The 9,460-nt window shown below is 38.3% G+C and overlaps 1 pseudogene; it reads left to right on the top strand.

The window, feature by feature from the left end:
* Positions 1-1,228: 1,228 nt before the first annotated feature.
* On the top strand, positions 1,229-2,078 carry LOC110259188 (annotated as a pseudogene).
* The last annotated feature ends 7,382 nt before the right edge of the window (positions 2,079-9,460 follow it).

The following is a 9,460-nucleotide window of genomic DNA, read 5'->3' as shown; positions in this document are numbered from 1 at the left end:
CTATCCTTTTTAAAAGATTTATTTATTTTTTTACATTTTACACACAGCCAGTATTCCTAAAGTTTTTACTCTTGCAAGCATGAAATGGTTAAAAGGGTGTTTTGAACAGTATCATTTCGGCAATATTAAAATGGACATTGAGGCTTTCCTATTTGCAAGGCTGTTTACTTGGACTGGCCTTGACCTAGGGCAATCAGCTTGCACACAAATATTGGATATGTTGGTGACCCAAGATGAGGAAGGATTACATAAATATTCAGTGATGTAAGCCAGAAAGACGAATATTGCATGATTACACATACATGAGGTAGCTAAAATAGACAAATTGATAGAATTAAATGGTGGGGTGAAGTTCCCACTGTGGTACAGTAGGTTAAGGACCCGCTGTTTCTGTAGCTATGATGTAGGTCACAGCCGCAGCTCAGGTTCGATCCCTAGCCCAAGACCTTCCATATGGCATGGACATGGCTAAAAAAAAAAAAAAAAAAAAAAGTGTGGAACAGTGGGGGCTAAAGGGCCGGCAGGGGGCATGGGTGGGGGGATGTAGAGATACTAAGTGAAATGTACCAAGTTTCAGTTAAGCAAAATGAATATATTTATAGATCTGCTGCTGTACAATATTGTAATGATCGTCACGACTACTGTACAATACTTTGTTAATATAGTACATCTCATGTTGTTTTAACCACATTAAAATAAAATAACATTAAAAAATAAAATTTCCCAAGCAAAATATAATATGAAATGTTAGTGAATGAGATCATAATACAATTATTTATATTTCATAAAGCACATCACAAAATTAATAGAGAACATCTAAGAAGATATTTACAATGTTTAAAACTGAAACGATTAAAATCTAGACTATAAAAAGACTTCTGCTAATCAACAAGAGGACAAGTCAAGAGAAAAATAGGTGAATAATATAAATAGGCAATTTATAAACAGAAACCCTTAAATAACATTTAAGTTAGCTTTCAGACATGCAAATTAAAATTTAAAATACATACTATACATACAATACATACTAGACGGGCAAAAATTAGAAAGTAAACCACTGAATTGGTGGGTAATAGGAACAAGGGACCCTAATACGTTGCTGGCTGGAAGGGGAATAGAAAAGAGCTGTTCTGGAGATCAGTCTAGACCACTTAATCAAGTTAAGTATAGACACGTTTAATACAGAAAATTAGCCGTTTACCCCGCATCGCGGCGCCGTGAAGTCAAGATGGAGGAATACTCGCGAGCCCTGCCCCGGGGAATTGTGGCTGACTGTGGTGGGGTCTTCACCATGGGAACCATTGGTGGTGGTATCTTTCAAGCCATCAAAGGTTTCCGCAGTTCTCCAGTGGGAGTAAACCACAGACTACGAGGGAGTTTGACAGCTATTAAAACCAGGGCTCCGCAGTTGGGAAGTAGCTTTGCAGTTTGGGGAGGCATGTTTTCCACGATCGACTGCGGCATGGCCAGGTGCGCGGGAAGGAGGACCCCTGGAACTCCATCACGCCGGTGCCTTGACAGGAGCCATCCTGGCAGCAGGAAACAGACCGGTGGCCATGGTCGGCTCAGCCGCGATGGGTGGCATCCTCCTGGCCTTAATCGAAGGAGCTGGCATTTGTTGTCAAGATTTGCCTCTGCACAGTTTCCCAATGGTTCCCGGTTTGCTGAAGACCCCTCCCAGCTGCCTTTAGCCCAGTTACCGGCCTCGCCTTTTGGAGACTATCGGCAGTATCAGTAGGACTTCTTCCCCAGAACGTGCCGTGGTTCAAGGAGGGATGTCAGAAGATCAAATTCAATCGGTTTTGAAAACCGTAGGTGGGACCACTGGGCCGATGGGCTCTGAAGAGACATTTAGCAACTTTTTCTATTTAAAGGAACATGGGGAGGGGGGGTCTTAGAAGCTAGTACATTTATTTATTCACACTTGGATTGCGTCTGTGAGCAAAATAAATGTCTAAAATCCTTGAAAGAAAATGGAGGAAGTGCTTAGAAGATGAAGGAGGAAAGAGCGCTGGAGCGGGGCCGCCTTTCCCCGGGGGATCCTCTGCCTGGTTTTTTCTCAGTCACACAATAAAATATGTCCAGACATCACTCATTCTTCTAAAAAAAAATACAGAAAATTAGGGATATATATATTCATTCCCATGCTTGCCTTCTTTTAGTTTGCATAACAATATATCATTATATATATAATCCTGCTATGTGTTTCCATATGTATTTTATGTTTCATGCCTATTATGAATAGGATTTATGTCCATTATTCTTTCTGACTTGTTACATATACCATATACAGAAAAAAATTTATCTTTAAAAATATTATTAATCAAATGTATAATTCTTTTATTAATCCTAAGAATTTTCATGTGATTTTCCTGGATTGGAAGGTAAATAAGCATTTCTTCTGTAGGAAAAAATAATCCGTGTTCTTATTTTCAATATTCTAAGATTATTTTCATTATAACTGAATTGTTTTGAAATGTCAGGGGTATTTTTTTTTTTTTTTTTTTTTTTTTTTTTTTTTGTCTTTTGTCCTTTCAGGGCCGCACCCACAGCATATGGCGATTCCCAGGCTAGGGGTTGAATTGGGACTACAGCTGATGGCCTACACCACAGCCACAGCAACATGGGATCCATGCTATGTCTGCAACCTCCACCACAGCTCACAGCAATGTCGGATCCTTAACCCACTGAGCAAAGCGAGGGATCGAACCCACAACCTCATGGTTCCTGGTTGGATTTGTTTCTGCTGTGCCACATGGGAACACCAGCATACATTTATTATTTCACCTTTTCTGGGGGTCAGAAGTCCAAGTATGGAGTGGCTGGATCTGTTCAAGATCTCATGATGGCTGAAATCAAGATGTTGGCTGGAGATGTGGTTCTTAGCTGGGATGCAGGGTCTTCTAAACTAATTGGTCCATGGCAGAATTCATTTGCATCCTGCTGCAGAATCAAGGTTCCCAATTTCCTGTTGCTGTTGTTCAGTGACAATCTCAGCAACTGGAGGCTGTCTGCAGTTCCTTGGCCCATGGCCCTGACAGTTGAAAACATGAAAGTTTGCTTTCTTCTAGATACTCTAGAGCATGTTTCTCTGATTTCCAGTTCTGTGACCATTTGAAGAAAATCTTCTGTGTTTAAAGGATTCACATGACTAGGTCTGGCCTATCTGGACAATCTCCCCATTTTATCAACTAATTGTGGACCTTATTTACATCTGCAAAATCCCTTTACAGCATAACTGAGATAAAATATTAACTGGACATCTAGCAGAAAGAGTGTGAACATACAGGGCTAGGGTTTCAGGGGTGCCCCCTAGGATTCTGCTGATGATGAAAGCCATGTAGGATATCCTATCGACGAAGTGACAGTTCTGTCGTGGATGAGATGGTCCTTTTATTATTCCTGTAGGGAATTTTATATATTTTTATCTTTGTAAGAAATCATGATGGGGTACTTTTCAAGATTAATATGTCATATGTGTTCTGTAAGACATACTTACCCATTCTTTCCCCTACTTATTATTAGTGTTATTAATATGTATCCCCTATTTACAGGGGTCTTTATGAGATTTCTTCTCTTTAAAGTTTTCCTTACCTTACTCTTAAAAAAAAATTGAGTCACTATATCCAGCTCATAATTAAGACGAGGTAAATTAAACTCTACCTGAGGATGGGTTGGGGAGGAAGGGTTGTATCTACCTGTATCACCTGTAATTCTTCTCCAAGGAAGATTTGTCCTTTGCTTCTGTTTACTAATTTATATCAACATGGATTCATGAATATTTATTTTATTCTTTGTGTTATCACCCAATATTTGTACATTTGTTTTTTTGCTCAAATTTTTCCAGTTTTGGCCATTAGGAGCTCTTTCAGGCTGGGTTCTGGGCAGAACTGGCCTCCCAGGCATGAGAACTCTGTAGACATAACTGAGTCCACACGTTGGGCACCATCTTGAAATGGTTAATAAATTTATCTTTACATTTGCGTTTTTTACTGGATATCTGATGGGACAGTGTCATGTGCTGGAGGCTTGAGACGTATTGTTCATGCTTTATTCACACATGCTTTGGATCCTTGGACATGCTCTGACTTCCTCCTTCCCCTGGGAGCTCTGAGATAACTGACACCTGGCTCACTGGTGACCTCTGTCCCTTTGGAGTAAGAAGGACTACATTCTGCCATCAGTCTCTGCCCTGAATTAAGACAGGGAAAGTGGAACATGTGCACAGGTGCCCTGGAGTATCTCTTGGGCATGGCAATAGCCATTCCCATCTGAGCTGGTAGCATCTGCATATCTGCTTGGCTGTGATCCTGAGACTGTATCTTGGCAGGGCCATCTCTCGCTTTGAGCCCACCCCCAATGCAGCCAACTCGTCTGTCCTGGAGCAGAGGTGAAAAAAACCCTGGGGTTTGTCTCTGTTGTGGGTCAGGACAGTGGACTCATGGAAAAGGGAGATGACTGGCTCAACTGTCCCAGCATCCACTCCCAACTGGGATGCAACAGGTGCATCTGAGCCTGGAAGCTGGCAGGATGGGATACTTCAGCTCTCAGGCATCATCTACATCCTCAGTCAAGGGGTCAAAAGACTCTTGGAAGACTGTGAAAGTCTTACATGGATATCTGCTTCCCTAGATTGAACTCTTTCAGGCAAGTTCCACATCTGGCTTTGTTACTAGATGTCTGAAACTCTCCGTGATATAATTGACTATATTGTACTAATCATTAAAAATAGCCAAAGGTAATTTTTATAAAATTATACATATATATGATCTACTTTATGGACTTTACATATACAAACTTATTTTATATTTCTAAAATATTATTATTATTTTTGTTGTTGTTGTTTTTTGTCTTATTGCCATTTCTTGGGCTGCTCCTGTGGCATATGGAGATTCCGAGGCTAGGGGTCCAATCTGAGCTGTAGCCACTGGCCTATGCCAGAGCCACAGCAACGCGGGATCCAAGCTGTGTCTGCAACCTACACCACCGCTCATGGCAATGCCAGATCCTTAACCCACTGAGCAAGGCCTGGGATCGAACCCACAACCTCATGGTTCCTAGTCGGTTTCATTAACCACTGAGCCATAATGGGAACTCCTTATATTATTTTCTAAGCAATGAGCACATGAGGCACAGAGAGATGAGTAGATGACTTGGGTCCTTAATTCTACCTGTAATTTTTAACCACTATGTTGGCTTCTTATTATAAAACATACAAGTGGTAACTAGAGAATGAGTATTTTAAGTGACTTCTCTTCTATTAAATATACCTGTGGTTTTTTTCATATTTGAAAGAATATTTTGCTTTCATGGAAGAAAATAACACCAGTAATGCACAAAACTCTCTTATTAAATTGAATAAATATTCTCTGTTTTAAAGAGTTATATAGCTTAGACTTAAGAAATTTCTATACTTGGAAACTAATCTCATGCTACATATGGGAACTTTTTTTTAAGACACAGTCATAGATATTGGTAATGAACTGCTGTTTCTAAAGTTATGGCCCATCTACAAAAATGATTTTTGGATTAAATTGTCAATTCAGTTTATTATATATCCTTTTATTTAAACTCTATTTAAAGAATATGCTCTTAAAAATTACCTTTTCATGTAATACTCCCAAAGTTCCAAATTAAAAGATTTCTTTTTTCCAAAAGGAAGTTTCCATCCTAGCTTGAAAGCTTGTGCTGAGGGGATGATACAGTAAGTAGAGTCATTAATTATATAAGCGTATGAAAAATAATTAGGTCATATGGGAAAAATTAACCAGTTGCTAAATATTAGAATTAAATGATTATCACTATCACTTCACTGATATTTGCAGGATGACATAAATCCATGCATTTTTTTTTTTTTTTTTTTTTTTTTTTTTTGCTTTTTAGGGGCACACTTATGGCATTTGGCAGTTCCCAGGCTAAGGGTTGAATTGGAGCTACAGTTCCCAGCCTAAGCCACAGCTGCAGCAATGCAGGATCTGAGCTACAAATGTGACCTACACCGCAGCTCACAGCAACACCAGATACTTAACCCAATGAGTGAGGCCAGGGATCAACCCACAACCTCATGGATCCTAGCCGGGTTCAATAACTGCTGAGCCACAAAGGGAACTCCTCAATGCATAAATTATCTTCATTTACATATCTTCACATGTATCTTAAACCTGTACACATCAAACATTTAAGTATCCAAATAGTCCCTAAAAGTTTAGTCGTCATGGATCCTTTAATTAGACACATAGGTATATATTATAGATTATACATTCTTGTGAAAAGCCATTAAATGTGGCTGACCCTTGAAGAATATGTGGTTAGGAGCTCCAGCTGTCATGAAGCTGAAAATTCATATGTAACTTACAGTTAACCACTGGTATCCACAGTTCCTCAGTATTCTCTATTCTTCATCTGTGGTTCTGCATTGGCGGATTCAACAAACTGCAAATCAAATAGTATTTGTGGTATTTTCTAATGAAAAAGATCCATGTATAAGTGGACCCATGAAGTTCAAGTCATGGTGTTCAAGGGTAAACAGTATAAATATATACAAATATTTTATAAATCTTAGAAGCCCTTAGTAATCGATGCTATTCTAAATAGTATCACATGTATTTTTTTAATATTACACATATAGATATTCATCATTTATTGAAGAAGCATTTAAGTACCTACTATGAACTTAGATGTGCTTCATACCCTTAAGGAATTAAGGAATTAACATATTGGTGGGAGAAGATTGTTAGGTGGTTGCACAAGGTCGGATTGTCATAGGAACCATACAGTTGAACTCTCACAACATAATTGTGTATCCATTATTATTTTCAGCTTATAAATTAAATTCTAATAAGTTAAGTAACTTGTTCAAGATCACGTATGTCAATGCAATTTTAACAACTTTTTCCTCGGTCTTCCTACCACTTAGATGGTCTCCTAACCTCACTTGCTAACTCCATTTTCCACACTACAGTCAGAATGATATTGCTAAAATTATGTATCTATGTATATATAGATATTCTCTCCTCTCCTTTTAAAAACACAAGTGCTGCCAATTTTTTTTCAGGATTATATTCAATTTCCTCAATTTGTTTTATAAAAGTATGGTTTATCCCTATGCAAGTTCAGGGTAAGCTCTCCAGCTAATACCAATCAATTTGACCCAAATACTTGTTTGAGAAGTAGAGATGTACCTGGGAATTTTCCATCTGTGACATAGCATTTGGAAGACTTTAATTATTGGTTGAGAATAGTAACTATTCTCAACCAATAACTCAAAATAGCACTATTTTGAGGGTAACAGAAAGTGTCTAGGAACCCATTTCCTCTTTTAAGGGATTTATGCATGTCCTTGGAGACGGGAGGACTGCTTAACATGGTGGTAAAGGGCGTGGCTGAGTATATTAAACATTCAGCAGCTAGTGGGTGATCTGCTTTAAACTTGAAGCCAACTCTTAGGACAATCCAGGTAGCTTCTCAGATTCAGGCAGTTCAGGATTTGTCAGGGATAGGGGAGTCCGTGTGGGAGCTGACCTAGCTCTCAGGTACTAATGATGGACTGACAGAGGAGGTAAGGACTGGGCATCTCATAACAGACTCTCCTTTTCTCTCCACAAAGTCCTCAGCCTCCTATCCCACAATTCTGAATCTAGGGTCCCTTTCCTTTGTTGTTTCCACTCAGTATTTTTCTCTTTCCAGCCCGGAGCATGGGTAATGTGTGAAAAAAAAGATTTGCTGTTGCAAATACTGTTTGTTTCCTTGTTTTTTCAAATCAATCATCTGGACGAATAAGTGTGTTCTGTTCTTAAGTTACAAGTTTCAAGAATTCGCTCCCATTTCTCTCTCCTTTTCCTCTGCTGCTGCTTCTCCTCCCTCACTCCTTCTCCTCTCCTTACACTTCCCTCAGTGATTTCTCTTTAGACATATACACATTCTACTAGGAGAAGTAAATACAGGGTACAGAATGCTTAGGTAAATAACGGGTCAAGTAGTAACTGAGATTTACTCTCAATACTTAGGTTTAAAGTGGTGTTAGTTTGACACACTGATCCCTGTCATGCTCATCTCTAGACCCCCTTTAACATATTCCTGAAAACATAACCAAAGGGAAAATAGGCACCTATATAAGAAAATAAGACTAGCATTGATTGTCCTGAATTTGGAACTTGAGTCCACTATCATAGTATTAAGATTGTGGGACTACGAATAAACATTTTTGCTCGTGTATAGTTCAGCCTTATGAATTTATCAGTCTGACTACCCACAAAGTTCATGGGACAGTTTAGCTGTTCTGATCTCATAGCTTTGGGATACAAGGGCCTTATCAAAGAACATTGTAGGTAATTTTCCCTCCCTCCATATTCCCACATATTGGTTATTGATTCTTGAGAAGAGGACAAAGCTGTTCCCTTTCTGCCTCACCAGTAGGCAAATTTCTTTCTATAATTCAGAGGTTCCAATATACTCCATGGATAAACATTATGGGCAGGGGTTACATAGGTTTTAAAAAGTAGAAGGCAGTTGTGTGTAGCAGAGATTGAAGCAGTCCATGTAGGGCTGTGAATTTCTTACAAAGCATCTGGCCAAAAAAATGTTAAAACAGCTTTTGTTGTCCCAGAATTGTGATTTCCAAAAATATTTTTACTGTGGGGCCTCTTTGAATCACCAAAAGAATACTTCCAATTATTCAAAAGAAGACAGAAGTCCAGATTTTATTTGCAATTCTATAATTCATCTGAGGCATAAACAAAGCATTTCTGTGAGCCAAGATTAACCGTGGGCCATTAATTGTTATGTCAATAAAAACATGCTGATGCTTATATATAAATTATAGAACAAAAGGAAAAAATGTATTTGATTATGCAGACATTTCAAAATAGCATATTACTTCACTATTTCTTTCACAGATCAAAATCTGTACCCCACTCGTCATTTCTATAATATCAGTTGCCTTAGTTCTTGCTAAGTGAGAAAAAGTATTCTCTTTTCAAAGACCTGTTTCTCTATATATGATCAAAATCTGTCTACTTTTCCCCCTGTAGAATGTTATAGATGAGAGGAAATACACTTGATAAAATACATTTAATCAACCACCTAAATTAGCATAAGGACATCAAATCTCTTCTTTCTTGATAAACAACATCATCTCTGTGCCCTCCCTTGATTTCAGAAACTGGATCCTTTGTCACACATTTTGAAGAATGCTCTTTACTAATTCCAAGTTTTTCTCTTCCTTTTAGTTACCTTTTTTAAAGGAATTTATTGTGGAATATTGACATGCAAACACCCTTTAATTCTTATCAAAGGCAATTTTGTCCTGTCGCCAATAGTCTATGGAAACTACTCTTAAGAGATGTGTCAAACTCTTTTATGACTTAACGGAATGAATGGCTTTTATTATGTAGCAAATTTTGATCTAATGCAGCACTATTTATATTTGATCATTTAGACAACACTTCAACCATTAAAAGTA

Source organism: Sus scrofa, unplaced genomic scaffold (genome assembly GCF_000003025.6).
Source record: "Sus scrofa isolate TJ Tabasco breed Duroc unplaced genomic scaffold, Sscrofa11.1 Contig981, whole genome shotgun sequence".
NCBI classification, from domain to species: domain Eukaryota; kingdom Metazoa; phylum Chordata; class Mammalia; order Artiodactyla; family Suidae; genus Sus; species Sus scrofa.
Note: the sequence above shows the minus strand (reverse complement) of the source record. Positions and strands in the feature narration are given on the sequence as shown.